A 17851-nucleotide genomic window follows, 5' to 3' on the forward strand; every position below is an offset into this window, starting at 1 on the left:
AGGTACATCTTACATGGTGGCAGGAGAGAGAGTCCAGGGGAGACTGCCACTTTTAAAACCATCAGATCTCATAAGAACTCCCTCACTATCGCGAGAACAGCATGGAGGAAATTGCCCCCATGATCCAAACACCTCCCACCAGGCTCCTCCCTCAACACACAGGGATTACAATTCCAGATGAGATTTGGGTGGAGACACAGCCAAACCATATCAAGGAGTATTATAATTTGGCTGAGCTATAAATAAATATATAATGGATTAACTCATTCAACAAATATTTGAGTAACATGTGCCAGGCATTATTCTAGGCTCTGGGAATACAGTAAGCAAGAAAACACAAAAATTTCTGCCCTCATGAGGTTTACATTCTTGGCAGACGAGAACCAGGTAATGATAATTAATATGTCTCAAGTGCCCATTATATGCCAGGCACTTTCCCAAGCACTTTCCTATTAACTCATGTAATCCTCACAACAATCCAATAAGATTGGTAGTATCGTAGTTTTGCTGCTTTAAAAATAATACAAAATTTTTGCTGGGCGTGGTGGCTCACGCCTGTAATCCCAGCACTTTGGGAGGCCAAGGCAGGTGGATCACGAGGTCAGGAGTTCGAGATCATCCTGGCCAACATGGTGAAACCCCATTTCTAATAAAAATACAAAAATTAGCCAGGTACAGTGGCACGTGCCTGTAATCCCAGCTACTCGGGAGGCTGAGGCAGGAGAATCCCTTGAACCAGGGAGTCGGAGGTTGCAGTGCTGCACTCCATCATGGTGACAGAGCGAGACTCCACCTCAAAAAATAATAATAATACAAAACTTTTAAAAACTTACATAGAGGTCACATATCTCAGTAGTGGATTTGAAGAATCTGGCTCCAGAATCTGACCTATTACTACCATGTGCTGCCTGTTGCTTGAATTCCAGAGTGAGAAATCTGAATATCCAATGAGAATGAAGGCCTTTGAGGGTCTGTCAAACTAGAGGACAATAATAGCAAGAATTATTTCAAGTACAGGCTATTGCATCACATTTTCAGGAAATTATGATTGAATTTACCCAAAGGGTAACAAAAATGGGCTGAACACACAAGTAGAGAGAGAAAAAACAGATAACTGCATAAATCCTTCCAGACATGAACAGTGAACTCAGAGTACCTCTGATTTGCTCCCATAATGCTGTGGATCTGTTTTGCTTTTTTTCTAAATGGCAAATGGGAGACAGGAGGGGGGTGATGATTTCAAAGAAGTATCCCCAATAGTATAATACATCTGCCCATGTGGTAGGTTCTGTAGAATGGAAATAACTTTGTTTTTAAGACAGGGTCTCTTGCTGTTGCCCAGGCTGGAGTGCAGTGGTGTGATCACAGCTCATTGCAGTCTCAATTTCCAAGGCTTAACTGATCCTCCTGCCTCAGTCTCCAAGTAGCTGGGACTAAAGGCATGCACCACCACACCTAGCTAATTTTTTTTTTTTTTTTATTTTGTAGAGATGGGGCCTCACCACATTGCGCAGGCTGGTCTCAAATTCGTAGGCCCAAGCGATCCACTCACTTCAGCCTCCCAAAGTTGCAAGGATTACAGGCATGAGCCACCACACCTGAAAGAATGGAAATAATTTTGTGTAATTTATTGTACAGAGATAAAAATTAGGGAAGCTGCTGTCTGAGCAGATTCCTGACTTGTGAAACTTACTTGAAGAAAAACTATGGAAAATCTAAACTCATGAGGCTATCAAGAGCAGCTACTCAAAAGCCAAAGATGGCAAGCCCATCTGGGGGTCATTGCATAGGAATGGATCGACTAAAAGGCCTGAACAAAACTGAAGTCAGAAAAGGGAAATACTTTGCCCAGTCTAGATTTTCTGTTTAGTCCGATCTGTCACTATTTGCTAGGTGCTTTCAGTAAATACTTGAGCACCCATCACATGCCAAGCATTGGGCTAGGCCTGGAAGTGCAATGCCAAAGACGTACCATCTTATGGTCTAGTGGGAAAACAGACCTCAAATAAGGAATTAAAAGTATCATGATCACTGGGGAAAATGCACATTCCACTGGTCAGAAGATAGAAGCACGAGTTCACAGAGTCCAAAATATGTTCTGGGTGGCTGCGTCAACAAGGATCCCCATGTGCGCTATACAAAGATTCACTCAACCCTTCACTGCCCAGCATGTGCCGCTGGTGTGCAGACAGCATAAGCCAGCGTGAGCAAGCGACACTTCTTCAGGTGAACCCTGCTCTGGTGTGGTTCACTAGATACCAGTGGCAGCAGAAAGACCGGGCTCACCCGTAGAATTCTGCTGTCGGAGAGGGCGGTTGCCATGTCAAGGCGCGTTGTTCCAGAATATCTCCAAGACCGCTACCTGCATGAGGCAGCTCAACGGGCAGAGGAGCTCAGTCACTAGTACCAGCAATGGGAAGTCACTGAAGAGTGTTGAATAGGAAAATGATGTGGTCACGTGAGTATGTTCAAAAGCTGTTTCTAGCTGCTGTGTGACGTGAACTAGAGGGAGGGGGAGAGCATGGTGAGCCCAGTTTGAAACTACAGTGGCAGTGCAGGGGCGAGGAGATGGAGGTTGTGGCGGTGGGAGGGAAAAGGCTCAGGCCTGAACCTGTCGAGGTGTGGGAGAGGACAGGAAGTGCCATAAAGCAACAGAAGAGTGGAAATGGGGAAATATCCCAGACAAAAACATGCTGATCAAGTGTAGAGCACAAATCAAGGTTTCTGCCTGACCCAGAAAGAGGTTGCTGCTCTGTGAACCCTGTGTTGCCATGAAGGCCAGTGTAGATGGTGAACTTAATGGGCAATTCTAAAGTGTATTCGATCTCATTAAACTCTAACAACACCCAGGAAACCCCAAAAATAACAAGACCAGTCCACAACCCCTTTAAAATCAAGAGCAAAATCAATGAACCCAAAATAAAACACGCAACAGTTCCAAATACAAAACATGGATTTAAATGATTTGTCATCACTATTTTTAAATGCAGGACGAATTCCATTAGAACCTATCTCTCTGTGGATAAAATAAATACAAATCCCTGGCCCTACCCAAAGACTCTCATTAAAAATAATGAAAACACAAGAAGAGAATGTTGGCAATTCTGTTACTTCATCTCTAGCACGACTTGACCTCATTTCTCCAATTGGCTTTGTGCTTTTAAAAACCGACCAAAATGCCATGCGTGTGTTTGATTAGCACTTCACACCTTGTTTACAATGTGCTAGAGGGACTGTCTGTTGTTGGCATCTGTCTGACTGTTCCTGATGAGTTACCAGGCTGAGAAACCTCCCTGGATTGGGACAACTGAAACAAAGGCCAGGCTGACTGAAAAGTCAGATGAGGCTGGGCCTGGTGGCTCACGCCTGTAATCCCAGCACTTTGGGAGGCCAAAGCAGAGAGGTCACTTGAGGTCAGGAGTTCAAGACCAGCCTGACCAACATGGCGAAACCCTATCTCTACTAAAAATACAAAACAATTTGCCAGGCTTGGTGGCAGACACCTATAATCCCAGCTACCTGGGAGGCTGAGGCAGGAGAATCACTTGAACTCAGGAGGCAGAGGTTGCAGTGAGCCGAGATCACGCCACTGCACTTCAGCCTGTGTGACAGAATGAGACTCCATTTCTAAAAAAAACAAAAAAGAAGGAAAAGAAAAAAAAAATCAGAGAATTGCAAAAACTCTAGGGAGAAAAATTAGGCCCAGAAGGACCAAGTGACTTGCTGAAAGCCATACAGCTAACAAGGAACAGAACCTTAGACTTTTGACTCCCAATGAATTTCTCCTATAGCTATATTGGTAAAAATCACAGAGTGTCAAAATTGCTCTGAAACCCCCACGACCTTGCCTGTAATACAGTTTGGCCAAAGGCTTACACTCTGAAAGGCATTTAAGAGGACTAAGGGCAACAGAAGAACAGCAGGTCCAGATTGCTCATTTCAGGCTCACTCTGAAGCCTGTGCTTATTGAGTGAAAAGGTCAGTGGAATCTCTCAGGCTTTTAAAATGTTATTTCTCTCTTGCTCTCTCTCTCTCTTCTTTCTCTCGAATATATGGTTTAATTCATGTATGTTAGATGGGTGATGAGGTGCTTGCTATATGTCAGGAACTGGAATGCAATGGGCAGTTAATACCACTAATAACGGCCGGTCACAGTGGTTCATGCCTGTAATCCCAGCACTTTGGGAGACCGAGGTGGGTAGATCACTTGAGGCCAGGTGTTCGAGACCAGCCTGGCCAATATGGTGAAACCCCGTCTCTACTAAAAAATACAAAAATTAGCCGGTCGTGGTGGTGCCCACCTGTAGTACTAGCTACTCTGGAGGCTGAGGCAGGAGAATCGCTTAAACCCAGAAGGCAGAGGTTGCAGTGAGCCAAGACTGTGCCACTGCACTCCAGCATGGGTGACAGAGTAAGACTCTGCCTAAAAAAAAAGTACTACTACTAATAGCAGCTAAGCTATTAAGAAGTTAATGTATGTCGGGCACTATTCTAAGAGCTTTGTTAACTCATTTAATACCAATGATGAATAAGCATGTTCCTTGCTTTCAAAATGCTCGTTGTCAAGGGAAGTGGTTCTAAATCCTGGCTGAACATTAGAATCCCTCGGAAAGCTTTTTAGATACCTCGATGTGTGGGCTCCACCTCCCAGAGATTTTGCTTTAATTGGACAAGGGGTCGGGGCAGGCTGAGCGTCAGGGTTTTTGTAAAGCTCTCCTGACCACTCCCAGGACTAAGAACCACTGGGCCGGGATAAAGGAGACAGACAAGTCAAGCGCCAGTGGCACCTGAGGGTACCTCAGTCTGAGTCACCCCTGTGTGCTGAGGGAGCCGATATGTGATATACCTGACCCAGCCCTTGAGGATCAGGAAGATGCTCAGAGGAGGAAGAGGTGAGGGAGGGTCACTCTAGGTATGTTAGAAGGGAGTCTCTGTTCCCATCATGCTTCTTTGGCTCACATCTACCCAGCTGGCCCTGTCCCAGCTGAAACGTTTAGTTCTAAGGACCCTGAGGCAGTTAAAGTCAAACTAGCATTCCTGACGCCAAAAGCTCCCCCCATGAAGCCAGGCATTGGGTTTGAGATTCAAGCAGAGAGTCTCTTTCCCCAAGGGCAACTGAGTCATCAGGGCTGGACATCAGGGAGAAGCTTTACTAAAAATAAAAAAATTAGCCGGGAAGTAGTGGTACGCACCTGTAATCCCAGCTACTCGGGAGGCTGAGGCAGGAGAATTGCTTGAGCCTGGGAAGCAAAGGTTGCAGTGAGCCAAGATCGTGCCACGGCACTCCAGTCTGGGTGAGAGAGTGAGACCCTGTCTCAGAAAAAAGAAGAAGGAAAAAAAGAGGCCAGGTGTGGTGGCTCACACCAGTAATCCCAGCACTTTGGGAAGCCAAAGCAGGTGGATCATAAGGTCAAGTGTTCGAGACCAGCCTGGGCAAGATGGTGAAACCCCATCTCTAATAAAAATACAAAAAGTAGTCGAATGTGGTGGCGGGCACCTTTATTCCCAGCTACTTGGGAAGCTGAGGCAGTTGAATTGCTTGAACCCAGAGGGGGAGGTTGCGGTGAGCCGAGATTGCACCACTGCACACTTGCGTGGGTGACAGAGCAAGATACCGTCTCTAAAAAGAAAAAGAAAGAAAGAAATAGCAACAACTGTGTCATGGCTGCAGCCACTGTTCCCACCGTGGCACAGGCTGAACTCAAAAGTAAAGTGCTTGAGTTCCTCAGATGTTTCAAGGACAGGAGCTCACTGATTTGAACTTTCTAAATAATTAACTAGAACAAATAGTTTACATTAGAATTTATATTATTTCATTTTATATCTTACTGAAGTTATACTATTTACCAATTGATACAGTAATATTTTAATATTTAATCATTCTTGTCTTTCTGATTAACATATAAGCTGAATATTAACCTAATATACTGCATGACACGTAGAAAGTGCCCCCAAACTGGCTAATAGATAAATGACTGTATAGATGAAAATTGGTTTAGCTCTAGTATTATCCTTCATATCATTTATTAATTTTGACATCACTTGGTAGTGATCATTACTGCTAAGCATAAAATATTTTCAGTTCTTTGCTTTCTGGCACATGGTAGGGTTGACTTCTATGCCTTTCTAGAAGCCACGTGACTTGCTTTGGACTGTGGAATGTGAGCAGAAGTGATGTGTATCACTTCCGGTGGAAACTGTACTGTTGGTGCGTTGTCTATACCCCCTCGGCCTACTCAGCTTCCGTTTAGATTCTCTTGGCCTGTGGATATTGTCTAGCTTCAGAAGCATGACAAACCTGTGTTTGGGGCTTATCAGAATTTCTAGTTGTTAACTATTCAGGAGGGACCCAAAACCACTGAGGGATGGTCTAACACCTGTGTTGAGTTTTAAAGGATGAGTAAGAAATAGGGGCTGGGCGCAGTGGCTCACGCCTGTAATCCCAGCACTTTGGGAGGCTGAGACTGGCGGATCACGAAGTCAGGAGATCAAGAATTATCCTGGCCAACATGGTGAAACTCCCATCTCTACTAAAATACAAAAAATTAGCTGGGCATGGTGGCGTGCGCCTGTAGTCCCAGCTACTCGGGAGGCTGAGGCAGGGAAATCGCTTGAACCTGGGAAGCAGAGGTTGCTGTGAGCCGAGATTGAGCCACTGCACTCCAGCCTGGTGACAGAGCGAGACTCTGTCTCAAAAAAAAAAAAAAAAAAAGAAATAGCCACTGAAAGGAAAATTGGAAGGGGATTCTAGGCAGAAGGGAAATAGAAGGCCAGGTGCAATGGCTCACACCTGTAATCCCAGCACTTTGGGAGGCTGAGGCGGGTGGCTTGCTTGAGCTCAGGAGTTTGAGACCAGCTTGAGCAACATGGTGAAATCCTGTCTCTACTAAGAAGTACAAAATTAGCCAGGCACTGTATCGCACTCTTGTAGTCTCATCTACTTGGGAAGCTGAGGCGGGAGGATCTCTTGAGCCCAGGAGTTCAATGCTGCAGTAAGCCGTGATCGTGCCACTGCATTCCAGCCTGGGCAGGGCAGCAGACTGAGACCCTGTCTCAAAAAAAATAAAAAATAAAAAATAAATGGAAAGGAATTATAAGCAAACACTGAGTACGGTGAGACTGTATGATTTGCAAAAAGAACTCCAAGCATTCCAACTTTTCTGGGCTGTGCAGCATGAGGCTGGAAGCAGCAGTGGCTACAGAGGGTCTCATTCACTTCAGTAGACAGCACAGGTGCCTGAAGGCTCTGAAGAGCCTCGGAAAGGTTTGCCACAGGTGAGGGAGCTGGTCATGGCAGGGCATGCAGTTTAGATAATTAACACAGGTTACAGCGTAGAGCACGGCTTGAAGGAGAGGCAAGTCTGGAAGATTAAGAGGCTGTTGCATAGGCCAAGAGACTGATAATAAGGACCTAAGTGGGTCCATGGTAGCACAGATGGCGAAAGGGCTTGAATCTAGAAATAATTAGGTAAATTCACAGATTTGTAATTGATTGGAAGTGGAAGGTAAGGTAAGGGAGATGAAGTTGTCTAGGATGATTCCGGGTTTCTAATGGATGGTGGTGCCACATAAGGGAAATAGGAGGAAAAAGAGATTCAGGGATGTGGAAAGTTCAGATTTAGACTTGGAGAGATCCTTTCAGGACACAGATCTAATCATATCACTTTCCTACCTTATACACTTGAGTGGCTTCTCCTTACTTTTAAGATTTAGTCCCAAACCCTACGTGACTACAGGGCCTTGTAAAATCTTGTCCCTCCCAATTCTCTCCTTCACGCCCTCTTCTCTAACCATGCTGGCTTCTCTGTTCCTGAAACCTGCAAATGTGTTTCTAACAGCATTTCCTCATTCTGTTCCCTCTGCCTGGAGGACTGTTCTCCCAATTCCCCCAGCTCCTCCTTCAGGTCTTAGCTTAAATATCACTTCTTCAGGGAAGACTTTGCTGAGCCCCTGGTATAAACTAGACCCCCGGCGTATGCTCTCAAAGCCCCTTGTACTCTTCTTTGTTGTACTTTTCGTAATCCTAAGTAAAAAATTGATGTATTATTATTGATTTAATGTCTGCTTTTCCCTGTAAGGGAAGACACTGTGTCTGTCGTATTTACTGCTATATTCCAGCACCTAGCATAGGACCTTCCATGAATGAAGCAGGCTAAGAAGGAGCAGTCAGGAGGCAGGAAAAGAACCAGGAGAAACTGACATCAAAGATGTGGACAAAGAGGATGGCAAATCAAGACTTTCAAATAAGGCGAAAAGGTCCAGCAACGGGAAGGGTGAAAACTGTCCATTGCATTTTGCAGCTAGGAAGTCACTGAAAACATTGTCAAAAGCAGTTTCAGTGTGGGGGTGGGTGCCAGATTGCAGTGGGTTGAATAGTGAATGGAAAGCGAGAAATCTGAGGAATAAAACGCAACCACTGTCTGGCTCTGTATACAGGAGGGGGAGGAAATGATTTCTACTTTTGTGTCCTGACTCAGCTTTGTTTTCCGCTTCCAACCTTCTTGCTTCTGTACTAAATGCCACTGAATTGTTTGCTTCTGAGTCCTGACCATCCCCCGGGGAAGTCGGGACTAAGATGGGCTGTTAAGTGAAAGTTGCCCTGGGAGTTCTTGGTGGCTCCTGCTAACTTCAAAAGGGTCTTTCCTAATTTCCAAAGAAACAGAGATTTATTATTTTTTTATTTTTTTTGAGACAGAGTCTCGCACTGTCACCCAGCTGGAGTGCAGTGAATCGATCTCCACCTCCTGGATTCAAGCGATTCTCCTGCCTCAGCCTCCCGAGAAGCTGGAACTACAGGTGCCCACCACCACGCCTGGCTAATTTTTTGTAATTTAGTAGAGACCGGGTTTCACCATGTTGGCCAGGATGGTCTCCATCTCCTGACCTCGTGATCTGCCCGCCTCAGCCTCCCAGAGTGTTGGGATTACAGGTGTGACTCACGGTGCCCCGCCTAGAAACAGAGATTTAAAATGTAAATGCCGTTTTTATTCATTTATGCAAAAACAGTGTATATCACCTCCTTTTTTGGTCATTTTCTTTGAATTCAAGCAAGATCAACAAATGTTATGCAGCCCCAATCTGCCTGGTACCCAGCCACCCTGGAATTAAAAAGAAATAGTTTGCCGTTTTTAAGGGGGCCTGTCTTAGTCCATTTTGTTTTGCTATAACAGAATACCACCGCTGGGTAATTTATAAAGAAAAGAAATTTATTTATCTCATTTCTGGAAGCTGTGAAGTCCAAGATTAATGTGTCCGCCTCTTCTGAGGGCCTTCTCTGTGTGATCTCATGGTGGAAGGTGGAAGGGCAAGAAAGCTGAGAGAGGGCGTGAGAGACAGAGCCAAGGGGGTGGGACACATCCTTTTATCAGGAACCCACTCCAGAGACAACTAATTGATTTATGAGGGCAGGGCCCTCTGACATAATCACCTCTTAAAGGGCCCACCTCTCAACATTGTTGCATTGGAGATTAAGTTTCCAACTCATGAACTCTGGGGACACATTCAAACCATAACAGGGCCAATAAATACCACCTCTCTTCCCCAACTGGATTTTGAAAAAAAAAGAGAAATAAAACAAGGAAGTTGTATAGAGGCCAAAATGTCCCCTTGTTTCTGCTAAAGGAGGTTGTGGCTTTGAGAGAGAGACAAACAGGCCTTACACCGGAGGCCTAGAATTAAGCAGACTTCCACACCCAGCTGCAGGCAGCTCTGGATCAGGGAACACTTCCTGATGGGTGGAACTTCTCAAGGTAAGACTCAGGCCTGCAAGTAAAGTAAAAAATACTCCTGGGGCCTGGCGCGGTGGCTCACCCCTGTAATCCCAGCACTTTGGGAGACTAGGTGGGCCTTAGGTCAGGAGTCCAAGACCAGCCTGGCCAACATGACGAGACCTTGTCTCCACTAAAAATACAAAAATTAGCCAGGCAAGGTGGCACATGCCTGTGGTCCTAACTACTAGGGAGTCTGAGGCAGGACGGTCACTTGAACTTTAGAGGCAGAGGTTGCAGTGAGGCAAGATTGTGGCACTGCACTCTAGCCTGGGAGACAGAGCAAGACTCCGTCTCAAGGAAAAAAAAGCACAATCTGTTTCAGGCTTTACAATTTATTTGGATTTTAATGCTTTTGAACTTTAACATACAAGGGGAATTAGGTTTTTGGACTTTAATTTTTCCCCAGAAATTTCATATTGGGAGGGGTCTTATATTCACATTTGGGACATTTACAAAAATATTTTGGACCTTTTATTTTTGGAGTGTATCTATGCACAGTGTTAGACTTCTCGTCGAGTTCAAGGAGGAAACAGAGACAGGAGTGAGGAAATTAAAAGCCAATTTATTCAGCTCCCGGGCGAGGTTCTATGGTCCTGGAAAGGGGCCAAAGAAATCGCGCTTCTCTTCTTGGGGCACAGGGTTTTATAGGGAATAGAAGTAGCTGATTGACTACGGGGGAAACAAAGACAAGGTAGTTCTATTGGGTATTAAAAGACTGGGGACGGGCAAGGTGAACAAAGCGGGGGCATTTCCATTGGGTATGAAGGGAGTGAGCACGGACGAGGGGCTGGTCGAGGACGTACGGGGGAGCTACCATAGGGCAGGTTCTTGGTGGGCCTTTTCAAAATTTCTGGCGGGTGCAGGGCTGAGATTGAAATGCGGAAATGGGCAAGGGGGAGCCCACGTGGAGAGGGCAAATGCTGAGCAATGCGCTCGGAATGATGACGTAGTTTTTAGGCGCGGAGAGAGAAGGGCGTGTCCATTCGGCTCCCAAGGAGGCACCGGCCTTACATTCAGTACTATCAGAAGATCTTCTTTTCAAGATTTAGTGTCATTGTGGAACTTCCAGTATGCTGTTTGACAACATAGCTAGGTGTCTTTGGACTGGGGACTGAATTTTCAGCCTTAGAAGCATCGTGAACTTGCACCATTTGGGCCCTTCTTTAGGGCCTTCTTGGGAGACATTTATACTGCCCCCTAGTGATTCCAGGAGGATTCCCAAATAAGGAGTAGTAGTGGGTGAGCCCTCACATAAAAGTGAAAGCTAATAGCCTCACCGCTGTGAATGGTGAAACCAAAAGTGTTAGAAACAAAAAACCTGGGCCAGGCGCGTTGGCTCACACTTGGAATCTAGCACTTTGGGAGGCCAAGACGGGCAGATCACTTGAGCTCAGGAGTTCGAGACCAGCCTGGGCAACATGGTAAAACATGGTCCCTGTCAGACCATCATCTAATTCAGACCTGGATGCAATTTACGACTTTTCTTCATGCTCCTCTTTTTTTTTTATTTTTTTATTTTTGAGACAAAGTCTCGCTCTGTCACCAGGCTGGAGTGTGGTAGTGCTATCGGCTCACTGCAACCTTCACCTCCTGGGTTCAAGAGATTCTCCTGCCTCAGCCTCTCAAGTAGCTGGGACTACAGGCACGTGCCACCACACCCAGCTAATGTTTTTGTATTTTTAGTAGACACAGGGTTTCACCATGTTGGCCAGGATGGTCTCAATCTCTTCACCTCGTGATCTGCCCAACTTGGCCTCCCAAAGTGCTGGGATTACAAGCGTGCACCATTGTGCCCGGCCCCATGCACCTCTTTAATCTCACTTTTACAGAACCTTTCCTAAGGATTCTTAGTTTCCCTCAAGCCAATGACTCTGAACTGACTATAAAGATTGTGTGCACAATGAAACTTACAGGTAATTTCACTGATCGGTGTACTGGTGTTAGTGATTTTGATCACTGGCTCTAACATTCTGCCACAATTTAGTATGGCTGTCCTGGTAAATAGGGGGTAGTGTGTCTATTAGAATAATTCTGGAGTTTTTCTTTAAGTTCAGGAGACCACCTTAAATCATTCTCTAGTTGTCAGCCCCTCTGGGAGAATCATTCTAGACTGCTTTCTGATACCCAGCTTTCTCTGTTAGACTTCTTTATGTCCATCATTATTGCTGTCTTAGTAACTGTAAGACATCGTTTCCTTGTTTGATGCCCTCTTTATTTTTTTCTTTTTTTGAGACAGTGCTTCACTCCTGTCGCCTGGTCTAAAATGCAATAGTACCATCTCAGCTCACTGCAACCTCTGCCTCCCAGGCTCTCAAGCAATCCTCTTGCCTTAGCCTCCCAAGTAGCTGGGACTATAGGTGTGCACCACTATGCCTGGCTAATTTTTTTTTGTATTTTTTGTAGAGATGGGGTTTCACTGTGTTGCCCAGGCTGTCTCGAACTCCTGGGCTCAAGTGATCTGCCAGCCTTGGCCTCCCAAAGTGCTAGGATTACAGGCGTGAGTTACTGCACCCAGCCTGATGCTCTCTTTAACAGCAGTTTAGAAAGGCAAGCATCTTAATTTTCCCTTTACAGGCATCTATTCCAGCCTTTCAGATCTATTTGTTCATTTTATGTCTGCCTAGTCTGTCTCCTACTGCGTGCTGAGGGAGGAGTTGTGGCAGGGGTGGGAATGGTGGGAGTGTAACTCACCTGCCCACATAACTTGCTTGTGCCTTCAGGACCTGCTCATGTCTGGTCTTGTACAGACTACTTCATCTTAATGATAGAATCTTCCTGGACATGCCCAATCATATGGCTTAGAGGGTCAGAGAGCATCCACTTGATGAAAAGACAATTCAGATTGCTTATGCTCCTACTGTCCTGTGATAAGGCGTTTATTTGCTACAAGCACCCAGTATTAAAACAAGATCTGTTTCTCAAAAGAATAGTAATTTGGGCTGCGTGCAGTGGCTCATGACTGTAATCTTAGCACTTGGGAGGCCGAGGTGGGCAGATCACTTGAGGTCAGGAGTTCAAGACCAGTCTGGCCAACATGGCAAAGCCCATCTCTACTAAAAATACAAAAATTAGCCGGGTGCGGTGGAAGGTGCCTGTAATCCAAGCTACTCAGGAGACTAAGGCAGGAAAATCACTTGAACCTGGGAGGCAGAGGTTGCAGTGAGCCAAGATCATGCCACTGCACTCCAGCCTGGGCAACAGAGCAAGAGTTCATCTCAAAAAAAAGAAAGAAAGAAAGAATAGTAATTTGCTTTAAAAAGTATGTCTGAGTTAGGGATCTTCACTGTGATTCTCCAGTGAAGACTTATCACAGGTTCCTGAAGGGCCACAGACACTTTGCACACCATCAAATCCACTGGCTCACAAAAGCCAAGCGGCAGGGCTATCTTGCATGCCGACCTGAACCAGCTGGAGGTTCCTCTGATGCTCTGGGCTCCATTAGAGTTGACAGCCTTTTCAGATCACTTAGCATGTCAGAGACTGACTGATGTGGACTGACCCAAAATGTCCATTCTCCCTTTTCCCATTATGTTTTAAATCGGAAGTTAAAATTTAAAATAGAATTTTAGCTGGGCAATGACTGCCCGGTCTATCATGCTAAATGAAGCACTGAACACATATAACACCCCAGCCACAGCAGAACCACACGATTGAAGGACCTTGGGTCCCTGGCTGTTCTATGGAGCAGTGCGGTTGTACCAGGCTTGGGCCACTTAGCTCTGGACTGTTTTGTGAGAGGTGGATGCATTTCTGTCTTGTTTAAGTCATTGATCATTTCAGTGTCATCTTTTTAGCAGCGAAACCAATAACCTAACTAATATATTCAATACAAATGGACTGGAGAACATTTAATCCCTCATTTAATATGTGTTACCTCCAATAGCTAAAGGGCCACCAAGCTTTGTCCCCACTCCCCATCACTCATTCTATTTTTCTCTCTTTCTTATGTCCTCCTCTAATACAGTCCCTTCTCCACATATAGGCATCTTCAGCATCTTTCTGAAGTTCCTTTATAAAAATATAAGCAAACATAAACAAATATCCTTTTTATCTTTTTTTTTTTTGAGACGGAGTCTTGCTCTGTCACCCAGGCTGGAGGAGCAGCACGATCTTGGCTCACTATAACCTCTGCCTCCTGGGTTCATGCAATTCTCCTGCCTCAGCCTCCCAAGTACCTGGGATTACAGACATGTGCCACCATGTCCAGCTAATTTTTGTATTTTTAGTAGAGACAGGGCTTCACCATGTTGGTCAGGCTGGTCTCAAACTCCTGATCTCAAGTGATCCACCCACCTTGGCCTCCCAAAGTGCTAGAATTACAGGTGTGAGCCACCATGCCCCACCCTCCTTTTTATTTACACAAAGAATAACATATATATACTTTTCAGTACCTCACTTTTTCACCTACGTATTTTCTCTATCAGCACATATAAAAAGTTCATGTTTTTGTTTTTTTTTTTGAGATAGAGTCTTGCTCTGTCACCAGGCACCAGGCTGGAATGCAGTGGCGCAATCTCGGCTCACCGCAACCTCCACCTCCCGGGTTCAAGCAATTCTCCTGCCTCAGCCTCCTAAGTAGCTGGGACTACAGGTGCACACCACCACACCCAGCTAATTTTTGTATTTTTAGTAGAGACGGGGTTTCACCATGTTGGCCAGAATGGTCTCAATCTCTTGACCTCATGATCCACCTGCCTCGGCCTCCCAAAGTGCTGGGATTACAGGCGTGAGCCACCGCTCCTGGCCTAAGTTCACAATTTTTTAAACAGCTGCACAGTGTTGTGCAGATGTGCCATAAGTTATTTGACAGCTTATTGATAAACATGTATTATTTCCAGTCTTCTGCCATTTCAAACAATGCTGCAATCAAAACTCTGGCACACATATCATTTTATACATGTGTAAGTACACCTATATTTGTAGGATACAGTATCATAGCAAGGATGCGGAATTAAAGGATGAATGCATTTGTAATCTGATGCATATAGACAAATGTTAGAACATACAGGTTGTTCTATTTTTGTATTCCTGTCAGTAATTTATGAGAGTCTCAGTTTCCCTACAATCTTATTGATAGAATGCGACATCTTACTTTTGGAATTTTGCCAAATTGATTGGTAACGAATGGTATCTCAGTAGTTTTAATTTGTATGTCACTTACAGTGAATCAAGTTGGGCATCTTTCATATATTTAAGGGAAATCTGTTTTTTGTTGTTTTGTTTTTTTGAGACAGAGTCTCACTCACTGCAACCTCTGCCTCCTGGATTCAAGTGATTTTTCTGCTTCAGCCTTCGGAGTAGCTGGAATTACAGGCGTGCGCCACCACCCCCAGCTAATTTTGTATTTTTAGTAGAGGTGCGGTTTCATCATGTTGGCCAGGCTGGTCTCGAACTCCTGACCTCAGTGATCCACCTGCCTCAACCTCTCAAAGTGCTGGAATTACAGGCGTGAGCCACCATGCCTGGCCGCCAATCTGTATTTTACTCAGAATTGTCTGTTCAGGTCTTTTTCTTATTTTACTACTGAGTTGCTAGATTTTTCTCATGAATATAAAGGAGTTCTTTATAAGAGATTAGCTCTCTGTCTATGGTACAAGTTGTAGAAAAGTTTTCCAGCTTGTCACTAGTCTTTTGACTTTGCTTCAGATGTTATGTTGATGGAAATCTTTTTAATGGTTCCATTTATCAGTCATTTTAACCTTTACTTAGGAGAAAATCTCTTAATCTGCTCCAGACCTCTAGATCCTTAGAAACATGATGTGGTGTTGGGCGCCTGTGTTTTTGTGGGATTCATCTTCCCTCCCGGGCTGTAGGTGAGCGTCTTACTAAGCCATCTCGGTCATCTGCTATGTCCTGCAGTTGTGAATCTTTAAATCACCGTCAGGGTGGTTCAAGTCAGGCCTCTGTTCACCTCATCCTAGATACTCTTGTTTTTTTATTACTATTTAGATCAGGCAGGATGTGCATGAGCTGCCCTATAATTTGGTCAGAGGGGACCCATAATCTATCGACTACTGCCAGGTCCTAGAGATCAGACTATTCTGAAAATTACCCCGATCATACTGCCTATTTTTGTAAGAACATCCACCATGCCTTTGCCTAACCTCTGCCACCCAGGATCATGGTTTTTCTCCCCATAGAAATCAGGAGCCTCATTTCAACTGAGACATTTTCTGACGGCCATGTAGCAATATTTAAAGAGCTGGTGCTTTCCTTCCCAATGTTTCTCAGTCCTGGTGAACACTGACCGGGCTCAGTGGCTCACACCTGTAATCCCAGCACTTTAGGAGGCCGAAGCAGGTGGATCGCCTGAGGTCAGGAGTTCAAGACCAGCCTGGCCAACATGATGAAACCTTGCCTCTACTAAAAATAAAAAGATTAGCCAGTCATGGTGGCAGGTGCCTATAATCCCAGTTACTTGGGAGGCTGAGGCAGGAGAATCACTTGAACCCAGGAGGCAGAGGTTGCAGTGACCCAAAATAGCACCATTAATTACACTCCATCCTGGGAGACAAGAGCAAGATTCCATCTTAAAAAAAACAGGTTTGGTTAACACTGTCCTCTAGCTCTTCAAGGGACACACTTAGGTGAGGAGTGAGCAGTTCACCCATTAAAAATCCACTCCAGCATTCCTATTTTCCTAAGCCTTTGAATCACTTCCTTTATATTATACTAAGGAATTTCTGGCACCTCAACTTCAATTAGTGTGGGTAAGCTAAAGCAGACCACAAAGTTTGTGCACTGAAGTTGTGCACTGGTGAGAATGACAGCTCAGACTTAGCGAGGGCTTTTCTCACTTGACTTTACAATTGCTTCAGAACTTTCACACGTGATTATGAATACATGTTGGTGTGAGTACATGCACATCTCAGGATCTCCTTTTTTAAATTTTTAATTATTTTTTTGAGATGATGTCTTGCTCTGTCACCCAGGCTGGAGTACAATTTCACAGCCTTGGCTCACTGCAACCTCTGCCTCCTAGGTACAAGCGATTCTCCTGCCTCAGCATCCTGAGTAGCTGGGATTACAGGTGCCTACCACCATACCTGGATAATTTTTGTATTTTTAAAGCAGAGACCGGTTTTCACCATGTTGGTCTCCAACTCCCAACCTCAAATCTCCACCCACCTTGGCCTCCCAAAGTGCTGGGATTACAAGTGTGAGCCACTTTGCCCGGCTGGGATCCCCCCACTTTTTTTTTTTTTTTTGAAGATAGAGTCTCGATCTGTCACCCAGGCTGGAATGCAGTGGCATGATCTCGGCTCACTGCAACTTCCCCCTCCTGGGTTCAAGTGACACTCCTGCATCAGCCTCCTGAGTAGCTGGGATTACAGGCTTGAGCCACCGCACCCGGCCAGGATCCCCATTATTAACCACAGGGGTGTACCCTCAGTTTGGTGCTCTCAACAGCCTTCCCAGAATGATGAATTCATCAGGTCAAATGGAGTTGAGAAACATGACGGCCTGTCTTTGACACCACGTTAGGCTGAAAGAAGGAAAGCCCAGGTCCATTATGCAAGGGTCCCACCTATTTCCAGAAAATAAAAAAGAAGAGTTCTTATTTCACTGCGGGGACATAATCTGGTTGCTGCTGCTTTTATGCCTTTCTGCATCCTCAGGCCTACTTCAAGGTCTGAGCAATAGTTTGCCACAGTGGGCCAGCTGTTAGTTGTTGTTGTTGTTTTGAGACATAGCCTTACTCTGTCACCCAGGCTGGAGTGCAGTGGTGCCATCAGGGCTCACTGCAACATCCGCCTCCCAGGTTCAAACGATTCTTGTGTCTCAGCCTCTGAAGTAGCTGAGATTACAGGCCCCCACCACCACACCTGGCTAATTTTTGTATTTTTAGTAAAGACAGGTTTTCGCCATGTTGGCCAGGCTAGTCTCGAACTCCTGACTTCAAGTGATCCACCCACCTCAGCCTCCCAAAGTGCTGGGATTGCAGATATGAGCCACCACGCCCAGCCAATGGGCCAGGTTTTTTCTTTCTTTTTTCTTTTAAGATGGAGTCTTGCTCTGTTGCCCAGGCTGGAGTGCAATGCCATGATCCAGGCTTACTGCAACCTCCCCCTCCTGGGTTC

This window comes from Aotus nancymaae, unplaced genomic scaffold (genome assembly GCF_030222135.1).
Source record: "Aotus nancymaae isolate 86718 unplaced genomic scaffold, 86718_ANA_hifiasm-v0.15.2.pri h1tg000012l, whole genome shotgun sequence".
NCBI classification, from domain to species: domain Eukaryota; kingdom Metazoa; phylum Chordata; class Mammalia; order Primates; family Aotidae; genus Aotus; species Aotus nancymaae.